Genomic DNA, 23,600 nt, shown 5'->3' on the forward strand with positions numbered 1-23,600 from the left:
AAATGAGAAAACAGAGAGGTTTTAACCTCTCACACAGCTAGTTAGGGCAGAGCCAAGCATTTGACTACAGGTTTCCTGTTTCCCAGTTCGATTCTTTTTCTCCAGATCACCCTGACCCTGAAGCTAGAGGAGGTGTTTTTTTTTTTGAGGACTGTATTTCAAACTAGGGTGGGATCAAAGCTCACATTTATTTAAAAAAATAATTATTTAATGAAATTTCCAAAGATACAATTACTGTTATTAAATAAGAAAATATTTTATAATCAAATATATTATGTATTAGTAAAAGATATTATTAAGAATAATTAATAAGTTACAAATATTTTATAAAAAATAAACAGCTATGGAATGACTCACAAGAGGCCAATTAACTGTCTAGTTGTGGGGTGGGGTAAGGTAGATCATGGAAAGCTGCAGGGAGGAGGTGACATTTACCCTGGGTTTTGAAGGATGAATAGTAATTCACCAGGTAGTGGGGGTGGGAAGGACAGGGGAGACATCCCAGGGAGATCAGCATAAGTGATGAGCTAGGGGGCCATGTAGTGGGATGTTTGGAGGAGTGGCCAGAGAGGAGAGTAAGAAGGTGGTGGGACCAGGCTGTAAAGGCCTTGTTTGCCTTGCCAAAAATTTTCGACAATATCTTATAGAAAAGTTCTGTTCAAGAGCCCCTTCTGATGGACAGGGCCATGTCAGGGGGTGTGTTTTGGGGTGTCTGTGAGCTTAGTACGACTTTAGACAGCCTGTCTGCAGGTGGGTGGGGCTGTGTTTCTGTCTTGCTCATTGTTTGGCCTGAGGCATCCAGCACTGGAGCTTGCAGGCAGTTGGGTGGAGCTGGGTCTTGGTGCAGAGATGGGGACCTGCAGAGCTCAAGCTGATTAATATTCCCTGGGGCCGGGAATTCTCTGGCGGTCCAGCATCCTGGAACTGGCGCTCCAACCCCAGGGCTCCAGGCCCGACACCCCGCTGGGGGACCAAGACCCTGCAAGCCAAAAAAAAAAAAGGAAAAGAAAATACACTGTCAAATAAAACCCAAGACAAATAACAAAAACTAACAAGCAAATAAACAAATAAGAAGGCCCCTTCTGTGGTCTTGGAAATGTTTGTCATTTGTATTGTCCAATATGGTAGCCACATGTGGTCACTGAGCACTTGAAATGTGGGTGATACAATGGAGGGGCTTTAATTTTAATGAACTAAAATGTAAATTTAAATAGACACACGTGGCCAGTGGCTACCATATTGGACAGTGCAGCTCTACAATATGTGGGACCATAGGAGATGCTAGGTAGGTGAGATGTATGTTTAGGGCTTCCTCCATCTGAGGAATCATGACTATGAAGTTGAATTTATGCGATGCTAGGACAGTCCATGAAGTAGGAAAAAAAAGAAATTCATTGATCAGTTTCTGCACAGACCAGCCTCGGAATGAAAACAACAGTGATCTTGGGATGGAGGATGCTCATAAAACAGGCATGAATTCTCATGGGATCAGAACGAATGCTGCTTTAAAACCACAACTCCAGCAATGGTATCAGTAGCCTTTGTATTGTGATATACCAGTAAGGAGATAATAGCAAATAAAACACTGTTTTATTAAGGTTCCCCTCTTTCCTTAGATTATTAGACTATGCGGCTGCATTTCTATAAGATTTCTGAAATTTCATGTATACATTAAGAATATAATAATTAAAAAGGATTCATTCCGGTTCATTTATCCATCACTAGTTAAGTTGCAAGCAATGAGTCGGCAAACGAGGGAATCTTCAATGTTTCATTAGCACAGGTAGTCTCCAGAGAGACAGCAACTTCAACACACATTCTGGATATATTCTAAGCTAGGGAGTATATCTTTCAACAATCCTAAAAACAAAAACCATTTTCTGAGCTCCTGATGGGCTAAGGTCTTGTTTGGCCCAGTGGGGATAAGACTGGGGCTGCAGTGAGTGTATAGCACGTGCTTCCCGCCCAGGCTGCCTTCTGTGTGGATTCACCTCCCCTCCAGCTCCCTGGAGCCTGGTTTGGTTTCATAGTTGATCTAGTCCAGGATTTCATAATGGGCCTAAGCCCATTATGACTTTAGTTCCACCCCACCCCCCCCATTACCCTTGGCTGGACCAAGGTTGGGCCAAGAGCCCAAATCCAGATTGTAGCACAGGAAAATTATAAACACTGTAAGTCAGACATTTTATTGTTTCTCCTCCTTCACCTTCCCCTCCAAGGCTAAAGGTATACCCAGACTTCCCTTGAGTACACTGAGCCTTGGCTAGAACTAGACCGATTTCCAGACACACATGGGATGGTTGGGAGCAAGCAAAGGTACAGTTTTTCCAGGTGCTTTGCAGAGGTGAGCAGAGCTTTGGACACCAAGTCTATGTCCCTCCTTTTTGCCTGTGTCTCATCTTGGAAACTGGAGGGACAGGATACCAAGTCACCCACAAGAGGGCAGCAAATGACTTCCATTCTAGTTTTGTTTCCCTTCCACAGAGCTTCTATTTAATCAAGAAATAAAAATTTGATGCTGTTGGGAGGAGCGGGACCTGGGGCTCATTTCCCTTCGCAGCTTTTGCACATTTTCCTGGGTATCCTTGTTAGTACAGCTTATTGCTGGAGTGTGGCAAGTCCTGGCTGGAGGTCCCCCGGGGCCAGGCACGCAGGATGGGAGGCCTGTGGGGATGGGGCCTTGTCTCCACTCAGTTTTCGAGGTCAGGGTTTATCCCTGAGGAAAGGAACATCACAGCCCTGCATTTAGTAGAGTATTTACACATTACCTCGTTTCACCTTCCCTTGTTCTGAAAGATCCCTCAGATTGTGATAATTTGGGGACCAAGTTATCAGATGCTGCTCAGTTGCCAACTTACCTACACAGGAGACTGAACTCGGAGCGGGAGTCTGGAGGGCAGAGGTCTTTGCCTTGGTGGTCATTGTCAGGAATCCACCCTGCTGGTGATGAGGTGGGATAATTACTGTGTTCCCACCACATGAGGCGCAGACAAGCCTATGCTGAACTGTGAGAGTGGCCCCAACCTGTCATCATTTGATCACCTCCTTCTCTATGCCCCTGTCTTGTGGGAGGGGTTTTCTATAGTCTCCAAATTCAAATCGAGGAAAATTTATTAAGCACCTCCACTGGCAAGTCACTGGGTAGATGCTGAAATGGCCATCAAGTGACACTAATAATAACTTAATTATTAAGTGTGTATGCTTAGCTCATTTCATGACTGCCCTAAACAAACCTAGCAGGTAGGTATTGTTCCCAGTTTGCAGATGAAGAAATTGAGGCTGGGAGAAGTGAAGCAGTTTGTCACTTAGCTGGTCAAGGGGAGGAACAGGAATTGGAACCCAGGCTTGGCCAACTCCAGGACCCTAACTGCACCGCTATATTGGTTTTCTTCCTAGAAAGGCCTTTAGTCTCAAAGACCTTGTAATTTACTGCAATGGGTTTTTAAACTGGGGTCTACCTCAGAATCACTTAGGGAGCTTTTAAAAATCCCAGTGCCAGGGTCTTATCCCAGGCCAGTTAAAGCAGAGTGTGTGTGTATGTGTGTGTGTGTGTGTGTATGTCTTGGGTGGGGGGATGTACTAGGCATCAGCCTTTAGAAAATCTCCCCCAAGTGTCTCCCTGAGCAACCAGATTTGAGGAGCCCTAAACGGAGGGGGAGGGATGAGTGATATAAAGTCCAGGCACCAAAATAACGAGCAGAATATATTTGTTTTCGCTGGGGTTGCCTGTCTGTGTTCCTGCAAAGATGGGTACCTGTGTCCAGAAGGAACTCCCAGTTAATAATGGTTATAACTGATATTGGTTTGAGTGCTTGCCCCTTGTGAGGCAGCTATATTAACTCTTTTAATCCTCACAAAAACCTAATGCAGGAAGTCCTAAGCGAGTCCAAGAGGCCAGGGTTCCAAGATGCATCATCATCAGATGTACACTAAGAAATAAAGAAAAAAACCCACCAATTCATTGTGTCACCAAAAATGATGATTTTTTTTTCAGAGATGTTAAAATGTGGGAAGACATGCATCCTAAAATTAATGGAATAAAAAGAAACAAAATTGAGTTATTTGTAGTGAGGTGGATGGACGTAGAGTCTGTCATACAGAGTGAAGTAAGTCAGAAAGAGAAAAACAAATACCGTATGCTAACACATATATATGGAATCTAAAAAAAAAAAAAGATCATGAAGAACTTAGGGGCAAGATGGGAATAAAGATGCAGACCTACTAGAGAATGGACTTGAGGATATGGGGCAGGAGAAGGGTAAGCTGGGACAAAGTGAGAAGTGGCATGGACATATATACACTACCAAATGTAAAATAGATCGCTAGTGGGAAGCAGCTGCATAGCACAGGGAGATCAGCTCGGTGCTTTGTGACCACCTGGAGGGGTGGGATAGGGAGGGAGACGCAAGAGGGAAGAGTTATGGAAACATATGTATATGTATAACTGATTCACTTTGTTATAAAGCAGAAACTAACACACCATTGTAAAGCAATTATACTCCAATAAAGATGTAAAAAAAATTAATGGAATGTGGTTGTATTTCCACTTATATATGAGGAAACAGAGGCGCAGAAAACTTCAGTAAGGTGTCCAAGGTTGCTCGGCTAGGAAGCATTGTAAGCATTCACCATGTCATTAGTATTCTTCCTAGACATTTTTTTTTTTTGGCCACACGGTGGGGCATGAGGGATCCTAGTTCCCCTACCAGGGATGGAACCCGTGCCCCCCTGCAGTGGAAGCGTGGAGTCCTAACCACTGGACTGCCAGGGAATTCCCTTCCTAGACATAATTTTTAATGGCAACAGTAAGCTTCATATAAATAAACCCTAATTACTCCCCTAATTTTAGTTGATTGTATCTCAATGTAGGTTTTTATATGTGTCTTTTCCCAGGGCATTGCCAACCATGCATTGGGTGCTGACTATTTTATAGCTGACACCCACTGGTGTGAGATAGATGCTGGGACAGTGCAAGCCTCCCGCAGAGCTTTCTCTTTTTCACCCGACTGAGCTGCTGATTGGCTACGCATTGGCTGGTCTCATTATGCAGCATCTCTAGTCCTCTAGCTTCTGATTGGTCCTCCCCTCTGGACTGAGCCAGTTAGTCGCTCTTTGAGACTGACTGATAATGATTATACGGTAAATCAGGTCTTGGGTGCATTGCTTTTCCTGCAGTTTTGGGAAGCGAGTGGATGATCTCCACTTGAGGGTTGAGCAGCACTTGATGATCAGGAAAAAGTGTCTGGGGCTTTCTGACTCCGGGAGATCCAACCCTCTTTACTGCAAACCCCTGTAGACATTCCTCCTGTGTGATTCCTTCTTCTACCAGAAGCATGACCCGTCTTTTGTAGAGTCTATCCTTTCCTCCAGCAGTGTGCTGCGGTTTGGAGTTCAGGCATTGATGAAAGCGACATAGTTCGTAGCTTATGGGAGAAGGTGGCAGGTTACCTCAGCTGGTTGAGGGTTTGGTTGGTGACACCTGAAAGCAGGTGTCTCACTATGAAGAAAATCAGCCAGACGCCCACTTCCCTGTCCTTTCTCAGTCGCCCTCTTTTAGCCAAGTGTTACAGTGTTTGTTCCCCACGCACTGGGATGCAGGCGATGTATCAACTGACCGCTGGTCGGTCATCTGGAAGTGCTGGTTATTTTCTTTCACCCAGGGTAGATTTCTGGTAGGTAGGGCTAACTTCTTGAGATCCCAAGACTATTTCTGATTTACCAGAACTGTGTGGTATCAGTTATTTATTATTGTGTAACAAACTTCCCCAAAGCTTAGGGGCTTAAAACAACCACTGTTTTATTATTTCTCATTTGGTTCTGTAGGTTGACTGGGCTCTGGGCTCAGTGGAGCAGCTCTGCTTGCGTCACTTGGAGTCTCTTTCAAGGAAGCGCAGTCCGATGGTGCATAGACCTCGAGTCATGGGGAGGGCTACCCTAGCTACCCTCAGTGGGAGGGCTGAGCCTCCGTCCCTCTCCACAGTCTAAGGACCTCTTCTGTCCATGGGGTCTCTCCATCAGGAGAGTCAGATTACCTGCATGGTGACTCAGGGATCTCCAAAGAGCAAAGGTGGAAGTTGCCAGGCTTTCTTAAGGCTTAGGCCTGGAACTGGTGTGGTACCACTTCAGTTCTTTGGGGAGTCACATGCCAGTCTAGATGCAAGGGGAGCGGTTCATAAATGACTTTTTAAATTTTTAATTTTTTTTTATTAAAGTATAGTTGATTTACAATGTTGTGGTAGTTTCAGGGCAGCAAGGTTATATATATATATATATGTAATGTTTTTCAGATCCTTGTCCCTTAAAGGTTGTTACAAAATATTCAGTAGAGTTCCCTGTGTTATACAGTAGGTCTTTGTTGGTCATTTCTTTTATATATAGTAGTGTGTATATGTTAATCCCAAACTCCTAATTTACCCCTCCCCCTCTTTCCACTTTGGTAACCATAATAAATGACATTTTTATGGAGGGAGTTACAAAGAATTTGAGGCCATTGTTACTCTGCCACTTATGTTCACATTTGGTGGTGATACCGGCAAAAGTAGGCTAAGAGAGGGATCTGACCCCAAGGGTTTTAGGGTGTGCAACTGCTTCCCTACTGTTGCTTTGATGAAGATGCCAGATGGGTCTTGTGTGCATTGGCAAATGTCTTATTAGGAAGAAACAGGAAAGTGTAGTGAACAGTTAGGGTGCCTGGTGGTCTTTCTGCGTTGGGCGTTGGCCGTCTCATCCAAGTACAGAAAGGAGAGTTGGGCACTTTTCCTAATTAAAACTGAATTCTTACCTCCAATTTTAGCTATAATTTGTTTGTTGTCATGTTTGCTCTGTTTTGGCCGGTGAAGCTCTTCTCTCAGTTGTTCGTGGCCTTGGAGAGCTCCCAGCAGAGCTGAGGTGATGCAAAGGGCCCTGCTAAAGGAGTTCTTTCCTCTGGATGGCTTGGAAATTTTCTCTAGCAGGACTGTGAAAGGACATGTCCTTTCAGAAGGCAGGTATGTGGGAGGCAATGGGGGAAACCATGTCAGGTTTTTTTCTATTTATTCTGTGCCAAATAGACCTCAGATATTTTCTTAAACATTCCTCACCACACACTCCCCTCCCTCAGGTGTGCTGGGATTCCATCTTTCCAGGTTACCTGTAAAATGGTCTCAGAGATTCCTTCTGGGGGAGATAGGGAATATGCTAATTTTGAAACTGCTTTGAGATATGGACAGATGCCATGATAGCCCACAACACATTTGAAGATCAAAGTGATGTTTGAAAAACCTCAGACGGTCAACAAAGATGAGAAATACTTGAAAAATCTATGTCTAAAGACTCTTTGCCACTTAAGGATATTATTTATTTTCATTCTTACCCGGCAAGACTTTCATTTTCCCAGTTCAATATGGTAAACATTTTAAGTAGTGTGGGGTTACTTCTAATTCTAAGAATATGCTTCTAGGTTCCCAGTAAAATCCTGTTCATCCTAGGAGCACTCAGTACTGACTGACTAAAGGGGAGATTATACCCAGGAAATCTCTGGCTTCTGCTGTAGCTGCATAGAGTTCAGTGTCTCCATTCCATCCGAGACACGTGGGCCCAGGACCACCATGTCCTCCATGGTGAGAGCTGTTACGGACTGCAATGGAAAGTGAACACCTCTGCAGGTTTACGACCTCCAACCACCCCCCGTGACTATCCAGATAGACAATATCTCCTCTTATCACATCCCTTCTGTCATAACCTGGGAGATAGTGGTCAGGGTCCAAATAAATGATACCACTGGAATTCAACTGGTGATTTTTGTATCACAGTAGCGATTTCAGGTATATACTCCCAAGCTCTATGAAATACAGCCTCATGTCTTTCCTGCAGAGGAACTGTTGATTCTTAACACTAATTTTCCAAATGATTGTTTTCCTTGGTCTTGTATTGCTGCAGACCACTCCCTAGAAAGCTAATATTATATCTTCTGCTTCTTTTAAAGTGGTCCAGTTTAGATAAGGAAACATGCTTTCAGATTCTTATCCAAAGCCTATGCAAACCACTTAGGTTTAGAAAATTGGTCTGTAAATCTTACAGGGTCTGGGATATTCTTGGGAACTTACGTGGTTTCAGGTGGGTCAGAAATTGATGCAGTGTGTCCTTGGAACTACAGCATTACTCTCTGAAGCCAGCCCGTAACTGCAAATACTGGGCAGTGTTACGAAAGGGAAAGGAGAGGTACCTGGATGCTTTGAACTCTGAAAAGGACTTCTGTTTCATTTCCATTTCAGCTTAAAGGTCAGTCCTCTCCAGTGGCAAAGCTTGTCCTCTGGGGCTCGGCTCGCCTCGATAAGAACAGTTTGCCTGCTTTCCAGGGGTACCAGCTGAAGGCAGCCAGATCGGAGGGACGCTGCCTCTGCCCTGTCTGCTCAGGTTGAGCTGTGGGTGGTACTTGTGGTAGCCAGTGACAGAGACAGTAACAACGATATGCAGGTTGCTGGTGTGCATGGCTTGTCCGGGGAGAAAACAATGATACCTGCTACCGTTTATTGTATGCTTACTGCCTGCTGGGCTCTGCGCGTTCGTTATGTCATTAATTCCCTCAACAGCCCCGCGGGGTAGGCATTGTCATTCTCCAGTTTTCTGCCAGGATGACACGGAAGGGCCTGTCAATACAGCTAGCTTGCAGTATCTTAGTTCCCTGACCAGGGATTGAACCCCCTGCAGTGGAAGCGTGGAGTCTTAACCACTGGACTGCCAGGGAAGTCCCCAGTAGTGGTGAAAATTAATTGGGGTGGTCTCCACTTCCAGCTTTATCCATCCCTTTAGTTTCTTTGTCCTGCCTCCCTAACCCTGCTTTACTCCTTGGGGGATCCAAGAAGGGCGAGAGGGGAGGAGGAGGGAGCAGAACAAGAGGATGGTGTTAGTGGTTCAAGCTAGGACAAGCTCTCAAGGAAGTGGAAGTGAATGGAATAAAGTTGCTCTGTCTTGAGTTCCAGGCCCTGACACACATGAGAGTTTTTTTCACGGGAAGGAGACATGAGTGGCCCAGCCAAATTCTTCTTTGAAAGAGCATGGAGGGCAGGGCTGGAGGAGTGGTTCCCTGGGGTAGGATCTCCTTGGCATCATTGCCAGCACCAAGGGTGCTGTGGTGTGGAAGATACAGGCATCTTCCATTAGCACGTGGGGGTACTCTCCTATTCTCTAGCGACAGACCAGTGACTGCCAGCTTATTAACATTCAGAGTTCAGGCAGTTTTTTTCACTTTTCTCAGTGCAGGGAGCCAGACTTTAGGGAAGCACTTCCTTTCCTTTGTTACCGACGCTCTGCTCCAGGGGTAAGGATGCTGCCGGATGGTGCTTCACAGAGCTGTGGGATGAGGTCCCACAGACCCTGGTTCTGGAAAGTCGAGTCTTCCTTCTGGAATCCTCCATGGCGGCTCTGGGTTTACAAGGCAGCTTGTCTCTCTTCTTTGAAACCAGGGTTATTTGCTAAGCAAAGGCAGCAGTATCACATCTCAAGGACGCTCCCAGCAAACATCCTCTTAAGCAAGTGCGAGGGGCTGGAGGCAATGCTGCGGGCGAAATATATGGAATGAAAACCCAAACAGCTGCTCAGCCTATGCCACTGCACATCAGAGGACACCTTCAGAATGCCGATGTGGAGAAGGCTCCTCAGAACTGCAGGTGGAAGGATGGGAGAAGGGGCTTCCCTCCATAAGAGCAAGCTGCCTCCATCCCGGGGCACTGAGTCAGTGACCTCAGCTCTTCAGCTTTGCCTGTTTGGCTGGAGAGAGGCTCAGCCATGGAGGCCAACTTGGATGAGGGCATAAGAGGACTGGACCTGGGCTGGAAAGGGAAGTGCCTTCTGCACACGGTGGCGCTTTGGTTGCAGCAAGTGGTATATCCGTGAGTCCAAATGGACCATTCCCATCAATTTTATTTGTATTTTTTATTTTTTATTTTTGCGGTACGCGGGCCTCTCACTGTTGTGGCCTCTCCTGTTGCGGAGCACAGGCTCCGGACGCGCAGGCTCAGCGGCCATGGCTCACGGGCCAAACAGCTCCGCGGCATGTGGGATCTTCCCGGACCGGGGCACGAACCCGTGTCCCCTGCATCGGCAGGCGGACTCTCAACCACTGCGCCACCAGGGAAGCCCTATTTTTATTTTTTAATTAAAAAAATTATTTTTTGGCTGAGCGGCATGCAGAATCTCAGTTCCCCAACCCCAGGGATCGAACTCGTGCCCCCTGCAGTGGAAGCGCAGAGTCCTAACCACTGGACCGCCAGGGAGGTCCCTCCCATCAATTTTAATAGGTGGCAGAAGTCCCTGCTGCTTGAATGTATGGTCTCTGTTTTGATTTTGGAAAAAAAAAATCCTTGGCTATTTTTCACATCATCTTTGCTCAGTCTTACCATTCCTGTCATCAGTTTATTCTGAATCAAAGGAATTCCCTTTCCTGATAGAAACCTGGGACAGGGCTCTTTGCACAGAAGAGAAGTCAAGGAATATTAGTGGCTGGTGGCGCTGGTGTTACTAGGTTACTAGAGGAATGGCGGCACATAGAAGTGGGACCACATGAGGATTCAAGCTCTCAACCACAACGCTGTTGGTCTGCTTTCAGATGACTGTTGGAAAGGTCCGTGGAATTCGATGTTTGCATTTTTCTGGAACTTCATCTCAGTTCTCCTTTCTCTTCAGTGGAGTTATTAGGGTCCTCTTGGCTTCCCAGCCTGTCTGATTTCCAGTCACAGTTGTCTCTTCTCCCCAAGGCTGGGTCTTCCTGAACACACCTGTAGTCTCAGCTCTGCCCTGGGCTCAAGGACTAATCCCACTTGCAAGCAAGAGGGATTTAAGGAGTTTCAGGTTTGAGCATCCAGTGGCCTTTGGTGCTGGTACAGCTTTGCCCTCATGCGCTGATTCTGATAACTGAAGTTGTGTGCTAGTCGAGACATCCATCTTACTCTGTGCCTTATGTCTGATAACTGAGCTTCTGTCTAGCACTCAAGACCCAATTGTTGGCATTTTCATTGGAGAGTTTAGTTTTTGTATTATTTGCCTGTTATAAAGTATTGTTTCAACAATCTCCCATTTATTTTTCTTTCTTCAGGGTGAGGATTCTCTTCATTCTCTCTCCCTGAATACCTTCTATCTGCTGATGGATATCTCTGATGCTGCCTGCCTGTCAAGGCTGCTGGGTTTCTCCTGTGTCCCTTTTATCCCCCGATTAGCTGCCTTTTTAGGTAGCATGCTACCTCTTTTTGGACTCTGAATCTGAGTGCCCATTCGTCCATGCATTCATCCACCCATCAACCTCCTATCCACCCTTTCATTCACCCATCTACCCATCCACCCATCTACCCATCCTCCCACCCACTCATCCATCCATCCACCCATCCATCCATCCAGGCATCCATCCATCCAAGCGTACCTACTGTGTGTCAGGCATCATCTTCTCTGACTATACCCTTTAGAGATGATATCGCACCTGTCAGGCTGTGTTTCCTCCCAGCGCTTATAACTAGATCTCTCTTTCAACTCCATTGAGTGGATGTAGGTGTGGGGCATTCTTCCCTGATGTCAGACCCTTCCAGCCGCTCTGTCTAGTTGTACTTTACTGAGATTTCTCATTTGCCCACAAAAGCCAGAGGCTTCAATTCAGTTTTTTATTCTTTCTTTTATGATTCTGATCACCATTATGAAAATATATAGTTTCACATTTTTAATCCAATTATTATTAACTCCATAGTATTCCTTGAACTTTATTAAGACTCTGGATCTGGTCAATGTAAACATAATTTTATTGTTTCAGATATGTTCAGATTCCTTCGAAGTTGTACAATTGGTTCATATTAATTCTACTCCTACTTTGGTCTTGATAAATTTTAATGTTGTATTCTTCTGAGAAATTTTGTATCATTCTATCAAAATCTCTCATATTTTCAATACACTTATGGAAAACACTTATGGAAAAAACAAGGTGCAAAAGAATAAATTTCTTACCCAACTCAGGCAACCTCAGAGAGTGGCAAGCCTAGAGAGAAAGCCATTCCATGTTCTCTCTTCAGAGTCCTCAATGGGTGGTTATTGCTCAGCTTTGCAAATGACTCGTTTAAAATGATTTCCTTTGAAGTGGCAGATTTGCCAAACAGTAAAGTGGCTGAAAGAGTTAACTTAAGAAGACATAATAAAATTATTAGGTTTAAAGGAGTATGAAAAGACATTTAATAATTTGAAAACATGGTGCAGGAAAAATTGTTTTAACTTAGAAATTGGTGGCCTACACAGATGTAGACAACAAATGTATGGGCACCAAGGAGGGAAGTGGGGTGGTGGGATGAATTGGGAGATTGGGATTGACTTATATACACTAATACGTATAAAATAGATAACTAATGAGAACCTGCTGTATAGCACAGGGAACTCCACTGTGCTGTACGGTAGAAACTAACACAACATTATAAAACAACTATACCTCAATTAAAAAATAATTAGTGACATAGGTAATAAGTGAGTCCAAAAGCAAATGCTAAATGCAAGTTAAGTGCTAAACTCAGCCAGTGGGTAGAATACATAAATCTCTCAAGGAGAGGAGATTGGTCCTTTTTGAGGAAGATTGTTGGAATCTGGGTGACATACTCAGGAAGGTCAGAGGCTCCAGGACTGGGGTGGAGACGTTTAAAGACAAGCAGACCCCACCGGAATCCTGGACACTTCCATTTATGCTTCCAGACAGTGTGTTCTGAACGAGCACTTGAATAGTTCCTCTGGGCAAAGTCCTTAGATGTGGTGGCTGAAAGCCAGTCCTATTATCTCCACAGTCGTCCTTCTCGCTCTTAACTTTATAACAATTCACTCGATTCCCAAATGAAATGTTTCTCACCCGTCAGAGTCTTTGATCTGGCCTGTCGGCGTCACATCAGATTGCGTCACCTGCTCCCTTCTCTCCTTGCTATATCGTCTTACTCTGTTTCTTCTGAACTGCATGTCCCTTCACATTTGGATGATTATGTTTGAAAACGCTGCCTCGACATTTTCCCTACTGTATCATGTGTCTCGTGCTCCCACTCTTTTGGAAATGAGAATGCACAGTTAAAAGAAACCCAAACATTTTAGTTAACAAGATAGGATGGAAACCTCCCTATGTGTACTACGCACTGGAATACGTCTGAAGAGACACCCTAGAAAAAAAGCACTCTTCTTTAAAGCATTGCATATAATTCATTTAGAGTAGTTAAAGTTTAGCAATCTCTAAATTCTGCATAGACTCTGATTGGTCCATTCTCTTCTGCATTTTGGCAAATTAAGACCTACCTGCTGAGTTACTCGGTTCTCTCTGCTCTTTATACAGCATAGTATATATTATTTATTATAGAATAGTATTACAGTGTGTTATATTGTTACTTAAGCATGATCACGGTCATCTGTATCCTCATCAAATTTATAATAGGTCCTACTTATTAAGCACATACTGTATGGAGTAGCGGTTTTCAAGCGTGGGTGCACCTCAGAATCACCTAGGAAGCTTTTAAAATTCCCAAGGCTGGGACTTCCCTGGCGGTCCAGTGGTTAAGACTCTGTGCTTCCACTGCAGGGGGCGTGGGTTCGGTCCCTGGTCGGGGAACTAAGATCCTGCTAAGATCCTGCGTGCCATGCAGCATGGCCAAAAAAAAGAAAAAAAAAGAAAAAATCTCAAGGCTCAAGCCACACCTCCAGATCAACTAAATAAGAATCTTGGGGCTGGGACCCAGTCATCAGTATTTTAAAAATGTCCTTGACAAGGTGTAGCCAGGTTTGAGAACCAGTGATATACAACCTTGCTCCTCAAAGCTTTGTCTGTGTACCAGCAGCACTGGTGTCACCTGGCAGCTTGTCGGAAACCTCATCCCAGACTTAATGAATCAGAATCTGCATTTTGTCAGGATCCCAAGAGGCTTCCTTATGCACTTTAACGCTTGGGAAACACTGATGGACACGGAAGGGCACTCTGCTAAGCATTTTAAGGCCATTCATTCACAAACAATTTATTATGCTTCCATAATGTGCTGGACACTGGACAAGGCTTAAATTCATCGCTACCTGGCAAAGTAGTCCTTGAGCATTATTTTATGAGGAAATTGAGGCTTAGTCAGGCTAAATATCTCAAAAGACACTCAGCCAGGATTTGAATCCAGGCCTCTGTTACTCTAAAACACAATTTCTGCCCACAATACCAAGCAGCTTCTTAGTTCTTGGATATTTTCTACAGTAAATCAAATAAACAACACTCCCTAAATCTTTATGCTATTAATAACATCTTTAATCTATTTATCAAGAACAGAATTAAAGGCAATTTCACCTGGCGAAACATGTATTTCCTCGCAGGGAAACAGGAAGGTGATGAGTCGTTTGTTAGTCACTGATGCAGAAGCAGGGGGCAGGACAAAAATATCCCCCTTTGGTTATGAGGGCGTCCCAGTGGACACACTGAATATTCATTTTAAAGATGAAATATCCTCAATTTAGTTACGTGGGGGCTCTAGTGTGCCAGACGTCGGGTAACAGGTCTGGAAGAACCAAAATTGCCTGTGGGGTAGCTTCGAGGAACTCGACATACATTCTTGTCATCTCACTCAGTTGCTTGCCTCAAGGGGATCATTCTGGGGTTAGCTGTTCGAAGATTTTGTGTAAGCAGTTCACGGGGACTCTGGTAGCTAGGATGTGAGGGATATTTGATATGACTGAAAATGTGCTCAGCGATGTATATTGTATGTATGGATATTATTTCAGCTAAATAATAATAATGATGATCTGCCACTGTCATTCTCTTCCACAAGTCTAATTCTTGGCTATCTCGTGTCAGTTTCCTTCCCAAATTAGAGACGGTTTTAGTGGGACATTTCTAAGTTATATTAGATGTAATAAAATGGAATAGGTAAAATAAACCCTTCCTTTTCACTTAATCACCCTATCATTAAAAACCATAAACATGCAATAGCTTTTCAAAATTACTGTTTAATATTCTAATCTATGGATACATCTTAATTTACTTCACCATCATCCTACTTTGGCTATCTCACTTTTTTCTGTTTTATATGAACATTTTTCTCCACAGACTTTTCTTCACCATTTAGATCTTTTCCTTAGGATGTGTTTCCTAAGTGGAGATGGTGGGTTAGAGAGCATAAACATTAAACTCAGAAAGGGAAGGTGTTCATTTACAATGAAAAAGATAATTATCAGAAAGACCACTCATCGACACATTCTTTCCTTGTCCTAGGAAAGTACAGATATTTTAAAGGCTCATGATCCGTGTTGTAAAGTTCCTTTCCAGAAGCTTATACAAGTGTGCGTCTGCACCAAAGAGGCGGCATTTGAATACCAGCTGCCCCTGCAGGGCTCGTGATGGTGATCAGGCTGGTGGAACAGTCGTCAGAACGGGAGCCGGTACCACAGGGAGCTAAGCCAAGCTCTGCCACTGGAGATGCACTGGAGACTTAAAATGGGGGGTCAGACTTTGTCTAGAGAATTAATTAAGCTTCTCCAGGAAAGTGATAGTTCTGCTGAAACCCAGAGGATGAGCTGCCTAGAGGAATGATGGTAGAGACTCTTTCAGGCGGAGGGAATAGCTTACGGGAGACATAGGAAGAGCTGGGGTTGAGAAGGATCACAGTCCATATAAAGAAGTCCAGGGCTTCCCTGGTGGCGCAGTGGTTGAGAGTCCACCTGCCGATGCAGGGGGCGCGGGTTCGTGCCCCGGTCCGGGAAGATCCCACATGCCGCGGAGCGGCTGGGCCCGTGAGCCATGGCCGCTGAGCCTGCGCGTCCGGAGCCTGTGCTCCGCAACGGGAGAGGCCACAACAGTAAGAGGCCTGCGTACCGCAAAAAAAAAAAAAAAAAAAAGAAGTCCAAAGTGGCTGGAACAGAGAAAACAAGAGTGGTGCAGGCCGTGGCTGGACAGGTGGGTAAGGGCCAGATCATGTGGGTCTTGGAGGCCACGGCAGAGAGTTTGTGTCTTGTTCTAAGGACAGTGGGGAACCACCTTAAGGTTTAACCAGCAGAGGGACATGATTATATTTGCATCTAAAAAGATCACTCTAGCTGAAGTGTAACTAAGAGACATGAGCAAGACTGGGGAGTGTGGAGTCCATCAGGAGGCTGCGGCAGTGGTCCAGGAAGGACAGGGCAATGTCTGAACCAGGTGAGGATGGTGGACGTAGAAGAAGGGGGAGAGGTATCGGAGATGTGGGAGACAGAATCAATAGGATTTGGATGCAGGGGAGGGGGAGGAGGAAAGGGTGCATTCGCTAGAGTGTCCGCCTAGATGACGTGCAGAGTCCTTTGTACCTCTGAGGTGATATTCCATGAGCCGGGGGCATATGCAGGGTCACATGAATTTGAAATTTTGTTTTTGTTAAGAAACACACTTGGGGCTTCCCTGGTGGCGCAGTGGTTAAGAATCCGCCTGCCAGTGCAGGGAACATGGGTTCGAGCCCTGGTCCGGGAAGATCCCGCATGCGGCGGAGCAACTAAGCCCACACGCCATGACTACTGAGCCTGCACTCTAGAGCCCGTGCACCACAACTACTGAAGCCCGTGTGCCTCGAGCCCGTGCTCCGCAACAAGAGAAGCCACCTCAAGGAGAAGCCCGTGCACCGCAATGAAGAGTAGCCTCGGCTCACCGCAACTAGAGAAAGCCCGCGTGCAGCAACGAAGACCCAATGCAGCCATAAATTTAAAAAAAAAAAAGGACTACAATTTCATAAGTTTTGACATATGTACATGACCATAACACCATCATTGCAATCAAGATAGCGAACATACCCATCACCCCAAAACATCTCCTGGTGCCCCTGGTGGTCCCTCCCTGCCACCCCATCCCCAGTCAAACACTGATCTCCTTTGGTTACTATAGATTAGTTTGCATTTTTTAGAGTTTCATATAAATGGAATCATGTAATGTTGTACTCTTTTGGGGGGAAGTTCTGGCTTCTTTTATTCATGAAACTCTTCTATATACCTTATCTGATTGTTTTAACAATGACCCTTTATCAAAGAATGGATCTTCAGAGAGGCTAAGTCCCAAGTTCTCCCAGCTGAACAGCGGCAGTGTTGGTCTCGGAGGCCATGCTTTCCCTGTTGCCACACACAGCCTGGCTGGCGCACCCCTGCCCCCGTAGCACGCATAGTCTCTGAGGTGCTTCATCTTCATGGCCTGAGTCTAGGAGGAGGGGCCTAGCCCACATCTCATGGATTTGGAGGTTGGAATCAGGACCTGGTGAATCTGAAGATGAGCCCCTTACCTCCACGACAGTGTACCTGTGAAGAATTCCAGTGGCAGAGAAACAGACATGGGTGGCCTGAAGTTTTGTAGGATCATCATTTGTGAAGGACACCAGAAGCCTGGGCTGGTGGAGACAGAAGGGATTAGAAGGGTGGGACAGATTGTCTGCTCCCTTGGTTTTGAAACAGAACCCAGTGCAGACCTGGGTTCAGCAAAAGGTAGGGGGAGGGCTCTGGCTGCCCACCTCTGCCTCAACCATAGCAGCTCTGTTCTACCTATTCCATACATGTGCTTCTGGGAAAGTTTGTTTTTTTTTTTTTTCCTCCGGCCATGCCATGCAGCATGCGGGATCTTCGTTCCCTGACCAGGGATCGAACCTGTGCCCCCTGCAGTGGAAGCACGGAGTCTTAACCACTGGACTGCCAGGGAAGGCCCCAAGACTTTTTTTTTTTTTTTTGACAGGAGACCTTCGTTCTTTAAAAAGTCTGAAAATCACTGATCTAGTTTAATATTCCATCTAGAGATGAGGAAACTGAGGTCTCAATAGAGCTGCCAGATAAACAGCAGGATGCTCATCAAATCTAAATTTCAAATGTACAAAGAAAAAGATTTTAGTCTATCAAAAATATTGCACGGGAATACATATTAAAAATTAGTCATTTTTGCTAACTCTGACGACCCTAAGCCTAGAGAGCGTAACTGCCCTGCCCAGGAGAAGGTCAGGGCTGGAGCGTAGGAGAGGCGTATGTGGCTGATACAAATGAGTAGCCTCCTGTCCGGATGTGGACCTTGGTCAGAACATGTTGTAGGAGTTCAGATCTTCCCATGCTGGAGGCCTGGAAGTTGTTTTCAGCAGAGCCACACCCCTTTCCAGGCTGGAGTGAGGGAGGTTAGTGGAGACAGAGCCCTGGGGATAGAGCAGCCCACGACACTTGGGGCGGTGGAGAGCCATGAACGGCTCCAGCACTGGCGCCTGCGGAAGGGGGCGCGCTGAATCCTCGGCCTGAGAGCTCCCAGCTTTCTCTGGAGCGGGGAGAGAGGAGAGGAGTGCTGGGGGAGAGAAGGGGCTGAAAGTTAACAAGCAAAGTCACTCAAATGATCTCCTGTCTTACTCTTCCCTGACTCGGCCTCATTAACACAAGGAGGCTAATATTTGGCTCCGGAGCGGAGGCAGGACCGAAGCTCTCTCCAGTGGCTCTGTTAAATGTCATAAATTGCGAGAGCGCAGCTTGAGGAGTTTGTAAATGGCATCTGAGCCCGAGGCCATCTAGTAATATTTATACTGTGGAAGTTCAGCCTTTTCCCCCTTTAGAAAAAGTTTCCGATTTGTTTCAGAGGATGTCCATCTTAATCACTGTTTCGGGCGCTCTAATGGGCAGGCTTCTCAGTTCCCGGCTGCCAGGGGAAGGGCGCGGAAGACGCGACACTCCGCACTGCGGCTGGCTGCTCGGTGGCGCTCAGATTGCAGACCTTTATTCCGCCCGATGCCGTCTTTCTCTTTGGGGTACAGTTAGGAAACAGATGTCTAGCTGTCGTGGGCCAAGAGAATCATACTTATTTTGTCTATAAAATCCAAAGAATGAATTAAATATGCCTGTTCAGCCATGTCCAAAGAGCGTGAAACTCCTCAGGTGGGTTGATGAATCTCACCAAAGATAAGAAAATAATAACATACCTAAAACGTATTACTTGCCAGGCCCCCTGTTCTAAGCTATATAATATATCATAGTATATTATATTAGCAGTATATATACATATATACTGTATATATTAGCTTAGATATATACGCTATATAAATGTATGTATTTTGATATACATATAATATATATTGTATATATATACATGTATATATATTACCATGAGTTAGGCACTGTTATTATGCCCATTTTAAAGGGTGAGAAACTGAGGCTGAGGTCTTAACTGCTAATCTCTATTACACATCCAAGTAGAGGGTCATGCTAGCTTCTCACACTTAGGCTGGCTTCTGAACCCCATAGTCTGGCATTCTAGGCCCCTCACAGTTTGTCCCTAACCTGTCTTTTCAGTCTTATTTTGCACACCTCATCTCTGGGTACAACTCAGCTGTGGCCCTACTGTCCCTGAGGTCACCAGGCACACTCCTCCTCTGAGACTCTGGGTCTACTGGGCATGTTGTGAATGTTGGCTGCCCATCTCTTCATAAAGAAAAAAATTCCATCCACCCTTGGATCAGGTCCTACCTTCTACCCAGACATCCTCATGGCCACTCCAGACCATCGAGATTTCTCTCTTGCTCTGAATTATTGGAGAACTGCTCCTCGGTCGGTTAAGCCTGGACAGCCTTGAAGTTGCTTTGTGCTGCCGCCCAAGTCTGATGCTGTTTCTTAATGACTCATCTCTTTGTCTTGTTCCCAAACTAGATTATAAGCTTCAGGAGGGAAGAGGCTTTGAATGAACATAATGGTCCCTTGGTCAGAGATACTGAAGGATAAGGGGCTGAGTGCTTTGTTTTACACTTGCTGACTCTTAAAAGAACCACAAAAGAGGTAAGTGGTTCTCTTCATGGGCAGTTGGGATGCTGCTGGTGTCTCTTGTAATAGGCAAGTTCTGAGACTTAATACTGAATATAAGCAGACACTTATGCATTTCTGGTCTTACCCAAATTCTATTTTCCTCAAATAATTCTATAAAGCCATAGTAAGATTTTAGAGTCACGGAGAGTTAGGGTTCTTTCAGGAACAAAGAGTCAACAGTCACAAGCAGCAGCCACTCTGAGCAGGGCTTTCCCTTCCTTTCTGGGATGATGTGGGTGACCACGGGAGAGTTAGCCTGGAGTATGTCAGTGTTATCCGTGTCATTGTCCTGTCAGCTGCCATGAGTTCCCGTTGATCGCCTCACTAAGTGCAGAGCACCAACTCTGGAAAGGCTTGAGCTCTGACTGCAGACGTAAGGGTGAAATCCAGCGATGCGAGCGCCCACTTTGTGCCTAGTCACTGATGGTTCAGTAGATTCAGCTCATGCTTATTTTTATAATGTGAAAGTGAGCTCTGATGGATTGAAAGGAAGAAAAAATTATGCTGAAGTGTTTTTGACTTTCACAAAATTTGAGTTTTGCAGGACTTTTGCTAACTGAGCATTTGGGTGTCTTAGGGAGCATTTGTCATTTGTGCATCTGGGTGAGATAAACCAAAGGTGAACTCTTTTTTTTTTTAAATTTATTTATTTTATTTTTGACTCTGTTGGGTCTTCATTGTTGCGCACGGGCTTTCTCTAGTTGTGGCGAGCGGGGGCTACTCTTCGTTGCAGTGTGCGGGCTTCTCACCGCGGTGGCTTCACTTGTTGCGGAGCACAGGCTCTAGGCACGCAGGCCTCAGTAGTTGTGGCTCATGGGCTCTAGAGCGCAGGCTCAGTAGTTGTGGCTCACAGGCTTAGAAGGTGAACTCTTTCTGGAAATGTGTAAGCATTTTGTGCCTGTGCCCTTTGCGACGTCTCCAAGCTCACACCCCTGGTTCTTCGGGCCTCCAGGCTTTTCCTCAACTTTGCTTATTGCCCAGAGAGAGCTGTTTGTCCTCATGATAAGGGGAGGAGACCTGCTGGGGACAGAGAGTGATGACTGCTTTTCTTTTGTGTTCATCCTAAAGATCGATAATCTGCATATAATTTCCACATTGGGCATAAGGAGGAGTAATTATGAAATAATTAAATGTGCTAAGGGTGGCCAGGACTGTTAAAAGAGCAATTATGGGGCTTCCCTGGTGGCGCAGTGGTTGAGAGTCCGCCTGCCGATGCAGGGGACACGGGTCCGTGCCCTGGTCCGGGAAGATCCCACATGCCGCGGAGCGGCTGGGCCCGTGAGCCGTGGCCGCTGAGCCTGCGCGTCCGGAGCCTGTGCTCCGCAACGGGAGAGGCCACAACAGTGAGAGGCCTGCGTACCGCAAAAAGAAAAAAAAAAGAAAAAAAGAGCAATTATGTAGCTAACTCCTCTGGGCTGCCTTCACTCCGAGTCAAAATGAAATAATTTGAAACATAACATCAGGTTGCAGAGTGAACATTTCAGAGTCCTCTTCTGTTACACACTGTTTACCTGTGTGTTTATCTGTTCATTTACTTAATGAACAGATACCAGTCTTAGGACGTCAAACCAGGGCAGAGACAAAGGGAATTCAAGACTGTGCCAAGATAGGGTCATCCCTACTGCATTTGTTCATGCTGCTACTAGCAGCCTGCCAGTCTTTCAACATCTAGTTCAAATACCACTTTGTCTCGAAAAAATTCCGTGATTTGAATTATCTTGAATCCCTCCCTGGCCATAGCACCTCCACTTCTATAGTAGAACTCTGTAAAATCTATCTTATTTTATGGCCTTTTGATAATAAACGTAATAAAAACCTTTCTAAAGTGCTTTGTAATTTATAAAGCATTTTCACATATCTTATCTCATTTTTATCCTCATAATAACCTGTTAACTGTACAGAGTATTGCAAATTTATAGCTGAAGAAACTAAAGCTGACATGACTTAAAACTTTTAAATTCAAATGCCCATAGGAGCTACGCAAATACAAACACAAAATAATCTCTTCAGGTATGTATCAGTCAGCATAAGCTAAAATATGGGCAGTAACAAAGTGATCCCCCAATCTTGGTGGCTTTTATCAACAAAGGGTTATTTCTCAATCAGGTTTTATGTTCATCGCAGGTTGACTGTGGTCCTGCTCCATATATCTTCACTCTGGGATCCAGGCTGAGCAGCAGGGGCATTGCTGGGAGTGAGACAAGAGGTAATATGGTGCAGCCGTGTGATGGTGTCTAACGATCCTACATGGAAGTGGTACACATCTCTTCTGCTCACTAATTAAAACGTGTCCTTTTCCTCAGACTTCTCTTGTAGATCTGTATGAACCAGACATTCATCCTGCATTGGGGTTGGCCAACTGATTACTGCTCATGGGCCGGATCTGGCCCACTACTTGTTTTTGTATGGCTTGTGAGAGAAGAATGGTGTTTAGATTTGTAAAAGGTTGAAAAAAATCAAAAGAAGAATAATATTTTGTGAGATGTGAAACTTACATGAAATTGAGATTGTAGTGTTTTTGTAAATAAAGTTTTACTTAGACAAAACTACTCATTTGTGTATTGTCTATGGCTGCTGTCACACTGCAATGGCAGAGATGAGTAGTGGTGGCAGACTATATGGCTCACAAAGCCTAAACTATTTGCTGTCTGGTCCTTTACAGGAAAAGTTTGTTGCATCCTGTCCTGTATCATTGGTCAGAAATCAACTTGGCCAGGTAGGAGCTCAGACTAAGTCTCAGCTGCTTTTTTTTCTTTACAATCTCTATGGACAGTGTGTTTGGAATCCAAGACCACTGCATACCTGGTGGGTGCTGTTCAAATCGCTTCCAACCTAACTAGAGCCCCTGAACTTGTGTGATGTGGTGCCTTGCTCCCATCAGTGGATGTTAGGGTCTATATGTAGAAAGTTTCTTACTTCTTACTTGGAGCACTTTCAAAATAGCATATAAATTATAACTAAGTAAATATCCTAAGTGATATTAAAAAGCAAATGTTAGCCTGTGGGAAATCCTGGCAACAAGTATGGTAGACCAAAGATGGATATTTTTAATGCATAAAGAGCTCTTAAAAATAAATAGGAAAAGATAAATACCATAATATAAACAATGAATAAAAGTTATAAATATTTAAGCAAATATCCAAACAGCATATGATAAAATGTTCAAGCTCACTAATAAACAAAGAAATGCCAATTAAAACAGTGTGCTCTCAATTTCACCTATTGAGTTGGCAAAAAAATTGAAATGCCCCCTATCGGCAAAGATGCAAGGAATAGAGCATAGACTACAAATATGTACAAATTTTTTTTTTTTTTTTTTTTTTTTTTTGGCTGTATGCGGGCCTCTCACTGCTGTGGCCTCTCCCGTTGCGGAGCACAGGCTCCGGACGCGCAGGCTCAGCGGCCATGGCTCACGGACCCAGCCACTCCGCGGCATGTGGGATCTTCCTGGACCGGGGCACAAACCCGTATCCCCTGCATCGGCAGGCGGACTCTCAACCACTGCGCCACCAGGGAAGCCCAAATATGTACAATTTTTGACGGGCAACCTGTTAATATAAACCAAAATCTTAAAAACATTCATACTCTCTGACTTTGTCTACTTCAAGGGATTTATCATAAGGAACTAATAAGTAGAGATGCACAGAGAGGTTTGTGCACGAGAACTTTTACTACTGATGTTATTTCTAATAGAGAAAATTAGAAACTACTTAAATATCCAACAGCAAATATTATACAACCATTAAAATTATGTTGTAGAAGAAAAATTAATGTCATGGGAAATTGAGATATTAAGTAAAATAAACAGAATACACATAGTCTAT

General features: G+C 44.8%; 1 long non-coding RNA gene across 1 annotated transcript in view; it reads left to right on the top strand.

Annotated features, from left to right (window-relative positions):
• Positions 1-22,283, top strand: part of LOC132530527 (uncharacterized) — a 31,250-nt gene extending 8,967 nt beyond the window's left edge. The window contains exons 2-4 of the long non-coding RNA XR_009543806.1: positions 19,624-19,749; positions 21,901-21,982; positions 22,080-22,283. This is a non-coding gene — a long non-coding RNA (uncharacterized LOC132530527). The remainder of the gene's footprint in view (positions 1-19,623; positions 19,750-21,900; positions 21,983-22,079) is intronic.
• Positions 22,284-23,600: the final 1,317 nt, after the last annotated feature.

This window comes from Lagenorhynchus albirostris, chromosome 12 (genome assembly GCF_949774975.1).
Source record: "Lagenorhynchus albirostris chromosome 12, mLagAlb1.1, whole genome shotgun sequence".
Classification (NCBI taxonomy): Eukaryota; Metazoa; Chordata; class Mammalia; order Artiodactyla; family Delphinidae; genus Lagenorhynchus; species Lagenorhynchus albirostris.